Below are 19,872 nucleotides of genomic sequence, written 5' to 3'. Positions count from 1 at the left end.
ACCCAGCTGGGATCGCTTTTCCGGTTAAACCGCCTCAGGCAAGAGCGGGAGCGCCGCCGTGGCAGAGCTGCCTCCGTGTGGAAATTGCTTTTCAAGAGCACAAACAGCACTGCTTTTCATGGATCCTTCTTCCCTCAGTTGACACCTGGGAATCTCGTGCCACCGCTGCCTCACAGCCTGCTGCAGGAACCCCTCTACTTCCCTCGCCAGGAGGATGTTGGCGTTCCAGAGAGGCCGGTCGTCCATCGCAAAAACTGTCACATTCTAGCAGGTGTGAGGTGATCTCTATTGTGGCTTTTATTTGCATTTCCTCGAGGATGAGTGATATTGATCATCTTTTCATGTGTCTGTTGGTCACCTGTATATCTTCTTTGGAGAAACGACTGTTCATGTCTTCTGCCCATCTTTTCATGAATTATTTGTTTTCTGGATGTTGAGTTGTAAAATTTCTTTATATATTTTGGATAATAACTCTTTATCAGATATGTCACTTGCAAATATCTTCTCCCGTTCAGCGGTTCCTTTAGTTTTGTTGGTTGTTTCCTGTGCTGTGCAGAAACTTTTTATTTTCATGTAGTCCCAATAGTTTAATTTTGCTTTTGTTTCCCTGAGCTCAGGCGACATATCTAGAAAGACGTTGCTATATCCAGTGTCTGAGAGATTACTGCCTGTGCTCTCCTCTAAGATTTTTATGGTTTCAGGTCTCACATTTAGATCCTTAATCCATTTTGAGTTTATTTTCGTGTATGATAGAAGAAAGTGGTATGCTAAGTGCACAGGAATTAAAACTTAAATAAATAGATAAGTAGATATATAAATAAATAAATAGTTCTTCATAGACTGAAACTTTAAAAAAAAATTCTCACCGTGCAGTTCAAGTCCAGGTGCTGAGGTCAGCTTATATAGCATGGTGTACACCATGGTGACTATAGTCAATAATACTTTATTGCATATTTTAAAGTTGCCAAGACAGGAGTAGATCTTAAAAGTTCTCACAAGAAAAACAAATGTTTTGCAACTATATATGGTGACAGATGTTCATTAGACTTATTGTGATCATTTCACAATATACATAGAATTATCATGTCGTATACCTGAAACTAATATAATGTTATATACATCAAATTTATAAATAAATTAAAAAAAAAAAAAGCAAATATCAGAAGACCTGAAAAGTGGAGCCATCTAGGGATGTTGGGACCCAGTGAAGGATGGCAAAGGATGTTGAAGCTGGTGAGCTTTCTGTATTTTCTTTTTGCTTTATATATGCCAGATGTAAAGCTGAAGAAGCTAGCAACATAGAAACACCCATGGACACAGAGGAAGAAAAAAGCCCCAACAAAACCTACTCTCCCTAGTCAAAGAACCAGGAAAAAGACAGCCTAGCAGGCAGAGAACCTGTAGGCAAAAACTGCTCTATTCCAGCAAACACCACTGAAAAAATTGCGTCCTAACCCCTGCCAGCAAAGACTGAGTGAACAGACTAGACTTCCAACCCCACCACCACCACAATCCCACCACCACCACAACAGGCTATAACAAAGAACTCCAAACCACCAACAGGGGTGATGTGAAAGACAGTAGAGCCAAGACTTTGATGTCCACCACACAGTACTGAGGTCTTCCATGGGTTCAGGGGGGACAAGGTGGGGAACCTAGATTTCCCTCCAACCTGGCAGTAACCTTTCGTTCCACTGTGGCAGTATGAGAGGAAGCTTTGGGGAGATTCAGGACCTTCCTCACCACCCAGAAGTAATAAGGCTACAGGGAGACCACATGAGGAGCAGCAATGAGGGGCACCTAGGTGGCTCAGTCAGTTAAGTGTCCAACTTCAGCTCAGGTCATAATCTCACAGTTGATGAGTTTGAGCCCCACGTCGGGCTCTGTGATGACACCTCAGAGCCTGGAGCCTAATTTAGCTTTTGTGTCTCCTTTCTCTGCCCCTACCCTGCTCATGTTCTGTCTTTCTCTCTCTCTCTCTCTTTCTCTCTCTCTCTCAAAAATAAATGAACTTTTTTTAAAAAAGATAATTATCTTTTTTAAAAAGACAGAGATGATAGTAATGTTAATGTTATCTGATAAAGATTTTAAAGCAGCCATGATATGAAATGCATGTGCACAATTATAAGCACATTTGAAACAAATGAAAAAATTAAAAGTCTCAGTAAAAAAATAAATAAATAAAACAGTATCAGGAAAGAAGGTAAAAATAAGAAATAATGGAAATTTTAGAACTCAAAAAAAATTTTTTTTTTTTTAAATTTTTATTTATTTCTAGGAGAGAGAGAGAGAGACAGCATGAGCAGGGGAGGGTCAGAGAGAGAGGGAGTCACAGACTGAAACAGGCTCCAGGCTCTGAGCTGGCAGTCAGCACAGAGCCCGACGCGGGGCTCGAACCCACGAACCGCGAGATCATGACCTAAGCGAAAGTCGGACGCTCAACCGACTAAGCCACCCAGGCACCCCAGAACTCAAAAAAAATTTCTAATTAAATAAAAACCTCACTGGATAGGATCAATAGCAGAATGGATGCACAAACAAAAAGTAGAATAAAATAAGTAAAAATTAGCGAATCTAAACAATAGAAAAAAATTCGACCAAAAATATTAACAGAACTTTAGATACCAATTCTACAAAATCTCTTCTAACAAGAAAGTATAAAATAGAAAGGAAAAGGATACTTCCCGATTCATTTATGAAGCCAGTTTTAGCCTGATACCAAAACACAGACAGTACTAAAATAGAAATCTACAGGCCAACATCCCTAAAGAACATAGACGCAAAAATCCTTAAAATATTTTAATAAAATCCTTAAAATAAAAATAAAATGTCAGCAACTAGAATTAAACAGTATATGAAAAGAATTTTATGCTATGACCAAATGGAGCCTTACAAATTCCCAGAAGAAAAATCCCAGGATTATATCAATAGATGCAGAAAAGTATTGACAAAATTCAATACTCATTTATTTAAAAAACTCTCAGCAATGTGGATGAAACTGGAGAGTATCATGCTAAGTGGCATAAGTCAGGCAAAGAAAGATAGATACCATATGTTTTCACTCATATGTGTATCTTGAGAAACTTAACAGACCATGAGGGAGGCAAAGGGGAGGAAAAAAGTTACAGAGAGGGAGGGAGGCAAACCATAAGATACTCAAATACTGAGAATAAACTGAGGGTTGATGGGGGGTGGGGGAGAGGGGAAAGTGAGTGATGGGCATTGAAGAGGGTACTTGTTGGGATGAGCACTGGGTGTGGTACGGAAACCAATTTGACAATAAGTTATCTTTAAAAAAAAAAAAAAAGGAAAAAAAAAAGCAAGAATAAAGAGCCCTAATAAAGAACATCTTTAAAAACCTTCCAACAGCTGTTATATTTATGGTGAAATACTGATGCTTTCCCCTGAAGATTAGGAATAAGATAAGGGTATCCACTTTCACGACTTTTATTCCAGAAGGTCTAGCCAATGCAATAATGCAAGAAAATGATATAAAAGCATACAGATCAGAAAGGAGGGTATAAAAGTGTCCCTGGTGCAGAGGACTGATTGTCTACATAGAAGATCCCAAGGTGCTCTCTTTGGCAGCACATATACTAAAAGTAGAAAGAAGATCCCAAGGAATTTCCAAAGAAAACCTCCTACGACTTATAAGTTAATTCAGTAAGGTTGCAGGATACAAATAAACAAAAATATCAATTATATTTCTATACCCTAGCAATAAATACATGTGGACACCAAAATTTAAAATATATCATTAAAAATTGCATAAAAATAGGTGTAAATCAAACACCGCATGTACAGGATTTGTACTACAAACTATAGAACATTAATAAAGATTTAAATAAAAGAAGAGCCAAAGCACATTCATGAATTAATAGATTCAACATGGGAAAGCTCTCAGTTCTCCCCAAATTGATACATGGGTTTAACACAATTCTACCAAAGTCCCAGCAAGGGATGTAGACAAAGTTATTCTAGAGTTTATATGGAAAGGCAAAGGAACAATAAAAATTCACCAAGTATACTCCTGAGCATTTATCCTAGAGAAGTGAAGACTTATGTTTAAAAAAAAAAAAAAAAAACTCTTCACAAATATTCATAGCAACTTTATCTGTATAGCTCAAAACTGAAACAATCCAATTATCATGTGTTGGGTAATGGTTAAAACTGCAGTACATCCATACCATGGAATACTACTTGCCAATTAAAAGGAATGAAATTGGTACATGCAACAGTCTGTATGAGTTTCCAGAGAATTATGCTGAGAGGGAAAAAAAATCCCAAAATGAATCAGATCCATTTGTAAAACATGCTTGAAATGACAAAACTGTAAAAGTGGGGAACGATTTAGAAGTTACTAGGGCTAAGGAGAGATTGAGGGCCAGGGAGAAGCTGATATGACTACGACATAACTGATCCTTTTTGTGATGGAAATATTTTCTTTAGTGTTTACTTATTTGTTTTGAGAGAGGGGGAGGGAGAGCATGCCTGAGTAAGAGAGGATCCTGTACAGGCTCTGACTGTCAGCACAGAGCAGGACGCAGGGCTCCATCTCAACACTGTGAGATCTTGACACGAGCTGAAGTCAAAGGTCGGATGGACGCTTAATGGACTGAGCCATGCAGGCGCCCCTCAGTGATGGAAATATTTTATGTCTTGACTGTATCAGTGTTAACATTCTGATTATAATGTTATACTATAGTTTTTCAAGATGTTGCCACTGGGGGAATTTGGGTAAAGGGTACACAGAATCTTTCTGTTATTACTTAAAAGGTGTGTGAATCTCAAATTATTTCAGGATAATGGCTGATATTTTTACAGATAGGAAAACAATGAAACGAGCAATACAGTTTCAGAATGATGGTAATCTTGTGTAGAGAGTCAGGAGATAGAGGAAGGGAAGACCATTTAGTTGTAGGATTTTATCAAGGTCCTTGCTCATATTTAGGGTGATGAGTTTTCAGAGTTTATCATATGATTAATGATACCTAAGTAGATAATTAAAAGTGAAAGTTTAAAAATGAAACATGACAGTTTTAAATTCGGTCTCAGAATCTTATATCCTCAATAAAATATGGTGGCTGGACAATGCTATAAATTCACCTAACTCATTTATTTTCCTCTCAGGTTCAGAGAAAGGCTGCTTGGAGAACCACCCCAGAGAGCCTCCTGACTATGGATATCTGCATTGGCTACTGCAGGAGCTAGAAAGAAACCTGGTTTAAGCCACTGTGATTTGCATGTTTATTTATTATTACATTGCCATCTAGCCTACTCTAATACACGTGCTTAAAAAGAGCCCTGATACATGATGAGAACTCACAGCAATGAAAACTAGCACTAGCATTTTATTGCTAAAATCTGGAGAAATGGCCACTATTTGTAAAGTCCTTAGAATTGGATTGAGAAATATGACTGGTGATCCATGAATGTGTTGGCACTGGGTTGCAGAAAACCTGATGGCTGAAAAGAAGGTAGAAAGATGCTTTGCCCTCCCCACTGTCTGCCCTGGCACAGAAATGCAAAGACACTGCCAACCAAACAATGGAGCCACCACTCCTCGACTACAGTGAAGCTTCCAACAAATGCTGGCTCCCTCCTCTTCCACTTCTAGCCCATCCTCGCCAGATTCATTGTAAGTAAAAGGACATTATAGGTGTATTTAAAACTCCCTTGTGACCTTCTCAAATTCTCCGTTCTTCCTTATTTATCTGCTCTGAATATGATGTCTGTCATTTCTGTCTATATTTTTATACTTTTACTATGTGTGTATTTGTCCCAAAGTAATATAGCTTGAGCTATTTTTTTTAATGTCATTTATTCTTGAGAGAGAGAGAGAGAGAGAGAGAGAGAGCATGAGCAGGGGAGGGGTAGAGAGAGAGGGAGACACAGAATCTGAAGCAGGCTCCAGGCTCTGACCTGTCAGTACAGAGCCCCACATGAGACTTGAACTCACAAACTGTGAGATCATGACCTGAGCCGAAGTCAGAGGCTTAACCGAATGAGCCACCCAGGCACCCCTAGCATGGGCTATTTTAAAAGATTTATTTCGGGGCGCCTGGGTGGCTTAGTCGGTTGAGCGTCCGACTTTCGCTCGGGTCATGATCTCGCGGTTCGTGGGTTCGAGCCCCGCGTCGGGCTCTGTGCTGACTGCCAGCTCAGAGCCTGGAGCCTGTTTCAGTCTGTGACTCCCTCTCACTCTGACCCTCCCCTGCTCACGCTGTCTCTCTCTCTCCTAGAAATAAATAAAACATTAAGAAAAAAAATTTTTTTAATAAAAAAAAATAAAAGATTTATTTCAACACTAGTCTAGCCTATGAATCCTTCAGCAACTTGCATTGTCATTTAATGCCATGTTTTCTATATTTATTCAAATCTGTAACAGTTTGTTCATGTTAACTGCTACATATATTCAATATTCCACAATTTTTGTTCATACTTCTATTAGTATGTTGCATATACATTTTGGCTATTAGAATTTATATTCCAAAGAGCATTTTTGTGTGTCTCATTATGCATATTTGTAAGCATTCTCTCAGGCATCTATGTAAGAGTATAGAAATCTATGACTATTCTGGATGTAGTCAAGTTACTGTCACTGTAGTATACCAGTTTATGCTGCCATCAGTAGAGTATGGATTTCTATTTCTCCTCATATTCAATAATAATTAATATTTTCAGACTTCTAATGAGTATAAAATGCTCATTTTGAGTAATCTCATTTTTAAATCTTCAGTTTCCTGATTATCAGTGAACTTGAGCATTTTTCATATGCTTATTGGCCACTTAGGGTGTAATTCTATTCATCACTTGTTCATATCTCCTGTCCATTTTCCAACTACGCTTTCTTTTTTCTTATTGATTTATAGAATTTTCTGCATGGGGCACTTGAATGGCTCAGTTGGTTGAGCGTCTGACTTCAGCTCAGGTTGTGATCTCACAGTTGGTGAGTTTGAGCCCTGCATCAGGCTCTCTGCTGTCAGCATGAGGCCTGCTTCAGATTCTCTGTCCCCCTCTCTCTCTGCACCTCCCCCAGTCACTCACTCTCTTTCTCTCCCTCTCTCTCTCAAAAATAAATAACATTTAAAAAATTTTTCAATGTATTCAACATATTAATTATTACTCACTTATATGCTTTGAAAATAATTTCTCACGGTCTATGGCTTTTCTGTTCACCTCACTAATGAAATCTTCTGCCATGTAAACCTTACATACAAAATTTACCAGCCAAAAATCTTTTCCTTTATGATTTAAGGTTTGTGGGTCTATCCCACCACTTTATAATGTCAACTCTTTCACTTACCAAACATTTATATATACATGACAATATTTCTGGTTCTCTATTCTGTTGTATTGATCTGTTGGTTTATTCCTATATCAATTATTACTGCAGCTTCACTAAAAGTTCTGATGTCTGCTAAACCACATTCCCCAGCCCATTTTCTTAAATTGTTTTTGCTATTCCTGTCCTATTACTCTTTAAATAAATAAAGTTTAGGATTGACTTGCAAGTTTGCCTTTAAAAAAGACTTTTTAATATTTAGAGAACAAACAAAACTTTCTTTTATGTAATTATCTTTTCAGAATCAATAATAGAGAGGATGCTAACAATTAATGCATGTCAAAAAAAATTTTTAAGATAATGATTTATGTTACTAAACAAATGCGTGCAGGTATCATAAAAACTTTATGTATTTTTTCTATGTGAAGTTCTTGGTAGAGGGCATGAGGGACTGCTGGGCTGGGAAGACTAGATATGACTTCACTTTTTTGAATCCCAGAGACTAGCAACCTCTGAAGATCACATAATAATTAAAACTGTCAATCCAGTGTGTTTCATTTAAGAAACTTTTAATGGAGAAAAGAGTTAAGATACTTAATTCCACTGAGATGCCGTAGACAACACTTTGATATTGCACTCCATTGATCAGAATTATTTTTTTTCTGAGCCAAGTGCATTTTCAATTGCAAAATAGAATAAAATAAATTTCCTTTAATTCTTTGCTGTTCAAAGAATTTGTGTATTGTATTAGTCAGGATTCTCTAGAGAAACAGAACCAGTAGAATGTGTGCATGTATAGAGAGAGAGATTATTTTAAGGAAATGGCTCATATAATTATTGAGGCTGGCAAGTCCAAAATCTCTAGGGTAGGCAGGCAGGCTGAATACTCATGGAAGAAATAATGCTGTAATTTGAGTTCAAAGGCAAAATTCATCAGCTGGCAAAATTCCCTCTTCTTTGGAGAGGTCAGTTTTTTTCTTAAGACCCTCAACTTATTGGATGAGGCCCACCAACATCATGGAAAGTCATCTTCTATACTCGAAGTCAACTAATTTAAATGTTGATCTCATCCAAAAAATACATTTACAGAATCCATTAATGTTTAGCCAACCATCTGAGTACCATGATCTGGCCAAATTCACACATAAAATTAACTGTCACAGGTATTCGAAATGAATTTCATAAAATATATGAAACTAGATATTTCAGGAAACACTTTCTGCAAGGAAAAAGAAATGTGACAGTGTTACAGGATAAATCCTTTTTTTTTTTTTTTTTTTTTTTGAGAGAAAGAGCAAGGGAGAGGGGCAAAGGGAGAGAGAGAGAGAATCTTAAGCAGCACAGAGCCCAATACAGGGCTCAACCCCACAACCCTGGGATCATGACCTGAGCCTAAATCAGTCACTCAAATGACTGAACCACTCAGGTGCCTCAAGATAAATTCTACGCTATGGGCTAGTAAAGAAAAACTTGCTTTTGCCAATAAATGTGTTTTCTGAACATTCTAAATTAAATACAAAAAGGGAGAAACTGATGAAGTTTCATATTTCATACTGTTCTAGAGTCTCCACATAGAGTTAGGGTTTTGTCTCCTGAGTTTTCAGGGATAGGAGAATTGACTTTTCTAATTTTGCTAAGAGGTTAACGAGGTCATTCATACCAATATTTTTCCCAGTATTTTTTTTCAGTTTGAACTAAATTCTTTTTTATCTGAATCTCAACTTAAAAATGTTGGTCATGTAAAAATGCTGTAAAGATTTTTTATCAAGTTGGACATAAAATAGCTTTTTTATTCTAGTATTTCAGGAATTGAATGACTTTTGAACACAAAGCTAAAATCCGCCATCTCGTGTAAACTCGGAATCATAGTTGCATTGGTGTTTGGCAGTTATAGCTGGGCTATTTTATTGCCGTCATATTCTCCATATATTTCTTCTTTAAAAGGAAATTGCTTGAAAAAAAAATCCAGTGACTCCCAGCTTTTCCTGCCAATTGTCTAATTGACTGTAACTAGGCTCTATGGGCTGTCTATATGCATAATATGCCAGATTTTCAGACAACAAAGAATTGGACAAGCACCTATTGTGTGTGTGCTGGTGGAGGGAGGTGAGTAAAACTTTTCAAGTTGCCCAAGGATGAGAAGGCTAGGACGCCCCCCCACCCCCCCACCCCCGTCCACACACACACACACACACACACACACACACACACACACACTGTTTTGCTCTGTGTCAGTAACTAGCAGACATCCTTATGTACTTACAGGTAACTGCTCAAGCTAAGAGCTTTCTGCTTTCTTGGCTCTTTGCCCCCCGGAAGACATCCCATCAACAGAATTTTTTTCAAAGACCACCTTGAACTTTGTGTGCAGCTCTTGCTGATTGACTTTGGACTCGGTTTTGTTTTGGGTTATTTTTTTTCCCTCTCTTTCTCTAATCTTCTATATTTGGGTTTCTTTTAATATTTCTTTATTATTTTTCATTTATTGTCTAAACCTTTAAGCTCTTCTACTTTTATATTCTAAACTTTTATATCAAGCATCAAGTTAAAGCCAACAGCTACATTTTGTAAGCTCCAGTAGACTCCTTTGAGTGTGCTCCTCAACAGCAAAGATTCCTTCTAAAATAAGGCAGATGCCTGCAGCTTTTATTATTTATAGTACCATTTTATAGTTTTACCTCCTTTTATCTCTTCAAATATCAGGGAAAGAACTGAGGCAGGCACTAGTGTGGATGTGTTACATTTACTGCATCAGTCCAATATCCAGTTTTGCACCTCACTTCATCAGAACTCCTTTCTTCCTGGCCCAAGTCAGTTCCAGGAAGATGATATGGTTATCATCCTACTCTCAAGCCAATTTTTGTGATGATTTTACAATTTTTATCCACTCAACACATCCGAGAATTAATCATGTAGAGGGAAATGAACGATACATGCATATACTTAATCCAGGTGTTGACTCAAGTGACCCCTCTCTCTTTTCTTCCTATTTTGCTGGAATCCTTTCCTGATATTTTGGGGGTGACTTCTATTACTGCAATGGACGTGTGAAGAATTAGAGCAAATGTCACTCACCAAATCATTGTGCATCGCCTCTTGACTTAACGCCTTTCACAATTATATGAATCCCAAACCCCAAGGTTCTGCCTGGAGCCAAAAACATGCCACATCTACATGACACAAAGGAGGTTAACCTTGAAGTGCATCATACCAAATGGAACCCCATTCCTTGCCAAAAGCTTTGCAGGCATCTGTCACAACATTTATCTCCCTGCAAGCCAGCAGCAGCGATCACACTGGTTTCTAACATTCCAGTCTCTTCCCCTCCATCTTCTTCAGACCTTGCTCCAAATGCATCGACTAGGTTTCCTCCTCCCGCCCAGCACACCTCACTTTCTTTGCATTATGAGCTTCCCTGGCACACCATACAACAATTATTGTTCCCAGTGCCAAGAAATTCCTTTAACATACACAGAATTGGCATGTACCTTTCAGGGCTGTTTCTGAACTCAGTCTTCTGCTCATTAATACCATACAATTTCAACTCTTTTAGTTTGTAATTGTTTGAGGTTTCTTAAGTAATACATGTACATAATATTTATTTCAAAAGTTCCAAAGGGCATAGAGTGAAAAGTACATTTTCTTCTCATAGCAGCCTTCATCATGAGCTCCCCTTCCCGAGATAACTACTAAAAATAGTTTGGTTGTGTTTTCCAAGACACGCTTCTTTATTTATACAGAGAGATAGCAATCCAGTTTATGGAGAAATATCAGACAGTGCAGTTTAAATTGTGAGAGCCTTATTTTTTTAAGCACTAAATTCAGCTGAGCTCTGAAGAATCTCCTTTCTTGTCCTGGGTGACCTCTTTGGCAGATCCTGGAACTTTCTTGCCACTGTCAGTTAAATTTCATTTTAATTTGTTTAAAATTCCCACCTCATATCCACTTTAAATTTCCTCTCCTCTCCTCTCCTCTTCTCACTGAGAGCACTACCTCAATGGGCTTAGAGTTGGGAAGGTGCTCTTTTCATTGTGTTGATGAAGAAGGAGAGGGTCTGGTTCCTTTTCTGGATCAGGCATTTGGGATGGGGGTGGGGAGGACTAGAAGCAGAGACCTTCTTACATCACTGGCAGCCTATCGATCTTCGGGAGGCTCAGCTTGTCTTTCTCTGGCTCCGTCTAGTCCCACCTGCTTCTGGGAGCTTCTGCTGGTACAGAGGTGTCTCCAGAGGTGGGATGATTCTCCTGAGGCCCAGCGGTACCACACCTTCCTTTGTTGTTGAGAGCCACCTCAGAAAGTGGCATCTATGTCTCCTTTCAGCTTTTTTTCATAAGAAAAAAAAAAACTATGCCCCTCTTATGAGCTGAACTGTCACCCCCAAAATTCATTTATTGAAGTACTCAGAATGTGACTGGAGATAGGGCTTTTAAAGAGAGACAAAGTTACAATGAAGCTGTTAGGGTGGACCTTAATCCAATCTGAGTGGTATCCCTTTTAAGAAAAATTTAGACACACAAAGAGATATCAGGGCTGCACACACACAGGGAAGATCATGTGAGGACACAGCAAGAAGGCAGCCATCCACAAGCCAAGGAGAGAGGCCTGGGAAGAAACTGAAGTTGCTAACACCTTGATCTTGGATTTCTAGCCTCCATAACTATGAGAAAGTAAGTTCCTGTTGTTTAAGCCTCCCAATCTATGGTATTTTGTTCTGGCAACCCCAGCCAATGAATACAGTCTCCAAATCCTATACATCCACTTGGACCAGAGGCTGCCTGGACAACCTCATGGCCTGTATCTCAACTCTCTGCTTCATGCTCTTTCACCTGGAGATCCAGTACCCTGTAAATCCAGCTTCATTTTTCCAAAGGACATGGAGAACTGCAGGTGGAGCTGCTCACTTCCTCTTCCCATGCAAACTAGCCCCCCTCACTTTTTACTGATCTGCAATGGCCCCTGCAAGCCTCCTTGCAAAAATCTCCATATAAGAAAGCTTATATGAGTTCAGATTGCCTCCAAACCACCTGAGCACCTGTTAGGCTCTTCCAAGAAGTAAATTCAGTTCCAGTGATAACAGCACAGTGAGCCTCCACATGGAATTGTATCCAGCCAGGAGAGGAAATGTCAGCCACCCTCAGCACATTCTTACAATAGACTTGGTGAATTATGGTGAATAAGGCTTCTGGAGCCCCTCCGTATCTTGGGAGAAAGAACCTTAACTACTGGATTTATTCCTTAATCTTTTTAATAAGTTATGTGGGAACAGAGGTGATGGTTGAGGTGAAAGTACTAATTCAGCACCTCTTTGTAAACCCAAAGGGAAGTGTCTGCTCATAATTGTTGGCAACTCTCTTCAGCATGTGGGAATTGAAACCTCTTTGTTCTCAACTCTGAACCTTATTCATCACTTTGAGAGAAATACGAAAAGTATAATACCACATACATGTACACATTCTAAGGTTTTACTCAGTGGTGTAGTTTGTTTTCACTATAAATGATCTGGTCTTCAACATCAGCCCCCAACTTCTGAGGGGTGGTGGAACATGAATCAACTTAAACCCAACTAGTTTGACACTTTATCCAATCCCTTCAATAACCCCCTTCAGAAAATATTCAGTCTCTTGGGAGAACTGTTCAGTCTTTGCTACAAAAAAACCTATGTTCAATGACAATCAATGTTTATTTTGCTTTGTGTACATTAAGTGTTACATAGGATAAATTCCTAGAAGTAGAATTGCTGGATTTCAAAAATATTCAATAAATATTTAAAATATATTTATAGGAGCACCTGGATGGCTCAGTCAAGTGAGCATCTGACTTTGGCTCAGGTCACGGCCTCACAGTTTGTGGGTTTGAGCCCCACATCAGGTTCTGTGCAGACAGATCAGAGCCTGGAGCCTTTTTCAGATTGTGTCTCCCTCTCTCTCTGCCCCTTCCCTGCACATTCTCTCTCTCTCTCTCTCTCTCTCTCTCTCTCTCTCTCTCTCTCTCTCTTAAAAATAAACATTAAAAAATTTTAAATATATATGTTTATAAATATTAACAGTTGTGAGGTACTGTCAATGAATAAAACAAAAAACTAATTTCTGCCTTTGTGGACCTTACATTCTCACAGAAAAAAAAAAAAAAAAGACAGACAAAACCACAATAAATAAGTTAGTCCTATAATATGCTAGAAGATGGTAATAGCTACAAAAATAAGTAAAGAAGAGCAAGAGGGAATAGGATCAGGAGGTTGCAATTTTAGGTCAGTAGAGGCCTCATTGAGAAGGTGCTATTTCAGCAAAGACCTGAAGGAGGTGAGCGATTTGGCCTTGCATATATGTAGGAAAGATTATTCAAGGCAGAAGGAATGTGCCCACAAAGGCTCTAGAATGGAAAGATCACTGACATATTCAAGAAAAAACAAATACATCAGTGCTGAGGAAGCAAGAAGGACAAAAAAAGATAAGATCAAAGAGATTATAGGGCCACATTATGTACAGCTGTGTAGCCCATTATGGGAGTTTTTTGCTTTTCCTCTTAATGAAATGGGATGCCAGTAGAGGGATTTGAGCAAGACATGTGACCTGATCTGGCTTTTGTTTTAAAATACTTGCTCTGACTGTGTGCTAAGAACAAACTTCAGGGGCGCCTGGGTGGCTCAGTGGGTTGAGTGTCTGACTTTGGCTCAGGTCATGATCTCATGGTTCATGGGTTTGAGCATGGACTTTTCACTGACAGCTCAGAGCCTGCTTCTGATTCTGTCTCCCTCTCTTTCTGCCTCTCCCCTCCCTGAAAAATAAACATAAAAAAAGAATACAGGGAGCAAGAGTAGAAGCAGGAGGCTATTGCACTCCAGATGAGAGATGTGGTGCTTCAGATATGGATGGCAGTAGTGGAGGTGCTAAAATGTGGTCAGAGTTTAGCTATATATTGACTGTTGTGACAGAAGTTGCCAAACTGCCCATCCAAATGTTTGCAGCAACTTATCTTCCCACCAACAAAGGAGACTTCCTGTTTCCCCACACCCTGGCCAATGCAACAGAATAAACTCCTGAGGTTTTGCCACACTGGTAAGTAAAAAACAGCAGCTCTTTTTTGTTTTTTTAATTGAATTTGCGTTTTTCCATTTGTGAGCAAGGATAAATATTTTTCACATGTTTATATTTTTTTCCTTTTACCTGTTGATGCCCTTTGCCCATTTTTCTAGTGGGTTTGTATTCTTATACATTGATTTGTCACAACTCTTTATATATTAAGGAAATTAGCTTTTTATCTGTCATCCTTTCTCAGTTTGTCATTTTCCCTTGGCTTCTTCTATAATGTTTTTCCAGTGTGGATATTGTTAATTTTTATATACTAAAAGTATACAAAATTACTGAAAATTACTTAAAATTACTGATCACTTATTTTAAAATAACTCCTCCAGGAAAGCATTTCTTGTCCACCAATATTCCCTTCCCCAAAGTCTAAGTACATTCCAAAAAAATGATCCCTGTAGTCAAAAACTCTAGAAATAACTGCAACCCTACTACCTTCCTTACCATATCTCTGAGCATAGTAAGAAAAACCTTTCAGTAGAAAAATGTATTTACAGAGGCACCTGGGTGGCTCAGTCAGTTAAGTGTCCAGCTTTGGCTTAGATTATGATCTTGCAGTTCATGGGTTCGTGCCCCACGTGCCCCTGGAGTCTACTTTGGATTCTGTGTGTGTCTCTCTCACTGCCCCTCCCCCATGCTCACTCTCTCAAAAATAAATAAACATTTTTAAAAATGTATTTACTTTGCTAACCCTGTGTTTTCCATATCAAAACCCACAGCCATCACCCCACTTTCCTTTTAATTTAATAAGGGTATTAAATTCCATGGAACTGGTTTTACATAGAACATGTATTGGGGGGTAGCTGGGTGGCTCAATCAGTTTACCATTGGATTCTGGATTTAGGCTCAGGTCATGATCTCATCATGGTGCTGAGCTCGAGCCCTGTATTGGGCTCTGCACTTGAGGGCATTGAGAGCACGCAGATCCTGTTTGGGATTCTCTGTCTCCCTTTCTCTCCCCCTCCCTTCTCTCTCTCTGTCTCAAAAATAAGTAAGTGAATAAGCATTTTTTAAAAAGAACATGGTTTTTAAAATGCTGCATTAAACATTCTAAAATCTATACCAGTGTCAAGCCAGCCGAGAGCAGTGATCCGGGATTGCATTGTTTTGCCTCCTCTCTTCCTCTCTCCACATTGCCCTGCCTGTCCCACTCAGCCACCTGCCCAAACCCTGTCACCAGTGAATGTGCAGGCCCTTACAGCACATGTATTGTGTACCAGCCTTACTCATGGTTCTATCTGACCCTTCCAAAGCCTCTCACTTTCCTTCTGTCCCACTCTCCTTATCCATTTATTTTATTTATCTCATTATTTTGCATTTATACATGCATATACTTTACACCTCTCTTAAATCCTTTCTGGAATAAGGCAGGGAATAAGTGAATGTAAAGTAAGAAAATTCTATCTATGTAGCAGAGATATTGGGGCTGGCATGTAAAGTACTGAGGCTATAAAGATACGTCCCTTAAAAAGGAGGAAACTGCCACAGTGAGTCTGAAGGTTGGAGGAGAGTGAAAGGATTCCTGACTTCAGCAGCACATCAGGGCTCAGGAAATGCACCATCCTCAATAGCAATTGCCCCCTCCTGTCTTCATCTGTCACAAGGTGGGCAGGGGTTGGGGGAGCCCCCCAGAAGGCATGCTGGGACCTCAGCTGTGGGTCAGCAGAAAACAGGAGAAAATTGAAATTAGAAAGGACCAATTGGACCAATTGCAAATCAGTCCAAATTGGGGCTGGTCTTCAATGAGGTCTAGCAAGGTGCCATATGACATTGCCCAGCAGAGATCTAATTGAGCGGCACAGACAGGGCATTGGGACTGTCTGGCAGTGCATGGCCAGAGCAGTTTAAGTAGGACTACAGGCAGAGAGCACAGGTTTCAGGGAAAAGACCAACCCAGGAGATGCAGAAGAGTAGAGTAGTTAACAGCAACATTGGTGCCACGTTGCCTGGGTTCAAATCCTAGTTCAGCCACTGACAGGTTATGTGGCCAAAGGAAGATAACCAGTTTCCTCATCCTTAAAAAAAAGGGGGGGTAGGGGGGTGAGGGCTTAACAGCATAAGACTCAAGCATAGAGACATAAAGTAAGGACTAAGGGGAAGAGCCCAGCAAGAAGCAGTTTAGGCTCAGGAGAAAGCTAATGGAAGCCAGGGGACCTGAAGAATGCAAATACCCCATGCTTTGTTTTTGGTTTGCTTGTTTTGGAATGATCAGCAAGTTGGGAGGAAGGTCCTAAGTTTAAGCACAGCAGGATTAACCAATCGAGAGTAATCATTTCAATTCAGTTACAGGCCTAGGACCAAAGGAGCAAAAATAAACCATTCACATATCAACTCAGCATCAGGGCCACTGTGATTTCCTAGATGGCACCTTTTTGCAAATTGGAGGGTGTGGTTGGGGGAGGGGTCACTTGCCAGAGACATTTCCAAGCGTGTGAATTCGTGTAATAAATATACCAATGTACAACGGCTCTGATGTGAACAGAATCGCCAGCATTGTGCAGTGTGCATTCTACACAACCACATGCAGCCTCCCGGCTCCCACTGAACATTTGTTTCCTTGTCTTCGTACAGTATGTTGCATATTCTTTATCATACAAAGTTTTAAACACCAAGAAAAAGGAGAATAGTAGGAACCATGTTTATCCTTCCTCCTGTATGGTACACTGGAATATTTTAATCCCTTTGAAAATCTGTTTCACTTGAGATGTGACTACTTCCAAATAAAATTTTTGAAAAAAGAACTTCGTTCAAAAGTTCAAGTCGTTTAAAAGTTAAAAATGTTGAATACGATCTCATGTTAGAAAAGCTGTGTTAGTAACTCCTTTATTTTGAAATAAACTTCTGGAGAGGTTTAACAAAAGCTGAAAGGCTTTAAAAACATTTCTGCAACAATTGAGGTCCATGGAAGTATGTGACAGAGCTTGAAGCAGTTTGGTTGAAGCAAACACAAACTCCACTTCTGGTTTGGGTAGAGTTTCCCCCCCTCCCCCGCCAAATTATTTTCCTTTCATCACAAGCTAGAAAACCTCTTTGTTTCACGTATCCAGCTGTGCAACCATGGGCATTCATTCTGGTTTGGTCTCAGCTAAATGCAGAGAAACACTGTGGACCTGTTTCAAGTCTACGCTGCCAAGTCGTCATGAATTCATCACTATACTGTCACAAATGTCCTCCCACGGTGTTTTTCATTGCCTGTGGTACCAAAAGAAAGGAGCCAGTATTGTTTATGAAATGGCTGTGAAACAGATATTTGATTCTTTTCTTCCCTTAGAATCTGTTATAAGCCACAGAAGCAAAGGAAGGAGGAAGAAAAAAAAAAAGAAGGGCAGTCACTTCAGTAGTGTCAAACAGAGAAGAAGGAAAAGGTGAGAAAGAAATAGAAGGAAAGAGTTGAAAGAGAAAAGAAGAAAGCTAGAGGAAAAGAAGGAAAGGAAAGAGGAAAAAAAATCTCAGCTCTCCAGCCATGTACCTGGAACATAAACAGACCCCAATTTGGAAGATTTTTTTACTTTCTTTTTTTTTTTTACCTTAAGTGACAAATGTCTACATCTTGTTAGGCTGTAATCTCTATCTTTACTACAGTATAAACCTCATAATGATCTGAGACTTTCCTTCCCAAAGGTGTCCTATTGTAAAAACTCCCTTGGGCCAAAAGGTGAAGGGCTTGCAAATGAGGATACCAACCATTGTTTTATCTCAAACTCTATTCGGGTGAAAGCTTAGGGGTTGAGCAACCTAGCTCCTCCTGGCTGCAGCAAGTCCCTGAGATGTAAATCTTTAATGAACATTGTGATTAGAACGGTCAAACATGTTCTTCAAGCAACTGTTAAGCAACCCCCACCTCTAACCGCAAAATTCTCACTTGGGTACACAGGCTTTTGGTGGGGCGCTCTTCCGAGGGGTGCTCCGGAGGGGCCATCTGGCAGGACTAAAATAAACCTGAATAACCAACTCCTTTTGTGTTTTGTGGGCTTTGTCCCCAGTGATTCTCCTTTGGAAAGGGAGGTCTAACACTATTTAGATTTTTTATCTGAACCTCTGGGTAACCGAAATAGGAGTTAAGGTTGAAACTGTGTTGGAGGAACCAGAATGTCCCTCCATCCCAGGCTGCTGGAGGACTCTGAGCTAGGATGAGCAAGCCCAGCCCCCACCCAGGATGAAAATTTAAGGAGGCGCTCACTCTCAGGCTGTGGCCCTGTACCCGCACGAACCTGACAGTGGGCGCCTCCTTAAATGTAGTGCCCCAGGTGCCTCACTCACCCTAGCTCTGACCTGCTTCCACAAGTGTTCCTCAGCCCTGGCAGTCATCTCAGGGCTGTTTTCTTCTACCTGAAAGCCAATTGCTTTGGCTCCTCTCCCATCAGAATCTCATCTTTTGGCCCAACTCCCTCCCACACCATCCCAAGCCTCGCTCTCAGCCAAGCTGCCCTGGCGTCAGGAATCTAAGGCTGAGTTTAGGACAAGGCTCCAAGAATTGTAGAGGTGAATAAACAGTTCTGGACCTCGCTTCAAGATGAAAGAAAATCAGTCTAAGAAATTTCCTTTGGTTAGGCTGTGAAACTATGAAACCACAACGAGCGACATTGTGCCTTACAAAGCATCCAGAGTTCTATGTAAACCAGATTTTTATCTAAGGAGAAGATAAAGTCTAACAAGATGGGCCTTTCTAGTTAGTTATTGATTGGATTACTCTATTATTAGTTTAATGCTTTATAAACCATCCAGAGTTCTATCCGAAACAGATTTTCATCTAAGGAGACCATAAAATCTAACAAGACAGGCCTTTCTAGTTAGTTATTGATTGGATTACTGTATTATTAGTTTAGACTCTTGACAGATTTTCTAGAGGAAATTGTGAGATCACAGAGGCTTGCTTCAGAGCAAGCCCTCAGCAGATACTCCTTCTCTCCACTCTACTTCCTTCCTCCCCTATGAACAACTGCACTCTACTGAGCCTCTCAAAGAAAGGAATGCAGGGGCCCCTGGGTGGCCCAGTCATTTAAGCACTGAAATCCAGCTTCCACTAGTAGGTCATGATCTCCCGACAACTCATGAGTTCAAACCCCATATCATGCTCTGTGCTGACAGCTCAGAGCCTGGAGCCTGCTTCGGATTATGTGTCTTCCTCTCTCTCTACCCTCCCTCCCTTGTGCTCTGTCTCTTCCACTCAAAAATAAATAAACCTTAAAAACAAATTTTTTTAAAGGGAGGAGTGCATATATCCCTAAGGTAGACTGAAAAGCATGGCTTTTGCTGGAGATAATCAAATGACTCTGGGGAGAACAAGACAACCTATGTCAAAGCCACAAGGCCCTAGTAAAAACCCGCAGGCCTCACCGGCAAGGAGACAGAGCCGTGTCTTGGTCAGAGGCTCTTCTTCAACACCCACCGCATCACCACAGTGGGCAGCCAGCGCTTTCCCCACTTCTTCTAGAAGCAGCCTCTGGATCCTTAATACAATTCTTCCTTTGATTCTTTTGATGACAGAGCAACAGGAAAAATGCT

General features: G+C 40.0%; 1 long non-coding RNA gene across 1 annotated transcript; it reads left to right on the top strand.

Annotated features, from left to right (window-relative positions):
- The first annotated feature begins 1 nt into the window (after nucleotide 1).
- LOC120237636 lies at nucleotides 2-6,909 on the top strand. The gene is made up of 3 exons (XR_005530001.1): nucleotides 2-271; nucleotides 5,131-5,638; nucleotides 6,873-6,909. It is a non-coding gene; the product is annotated as an uncharacterized LOC120237636 (long non-coding RNA).
- The last annotated feature ends 12,963 nt before the right edge of the window (nucleotides 6,910-19,872 follow it).

This window comes from Hyaena hyaena, unplaced genomic scaffold, assembly GCF_003009895.1.
Source record: "Hyaena hyaena isolate Hyena2069 unplaced genomic scaffold, ASM300989v1 scaffold_186, whole genome shotgun sequence".
NCBI lineage: Eukaryota > Metazoa > Chordata > Mammalia > Carnivora > Hyaenidae > Hyaena > Hyaena hyaena.
This window is presented reverse-complemented; position numbering and strand designations above follow the sequence as displayed.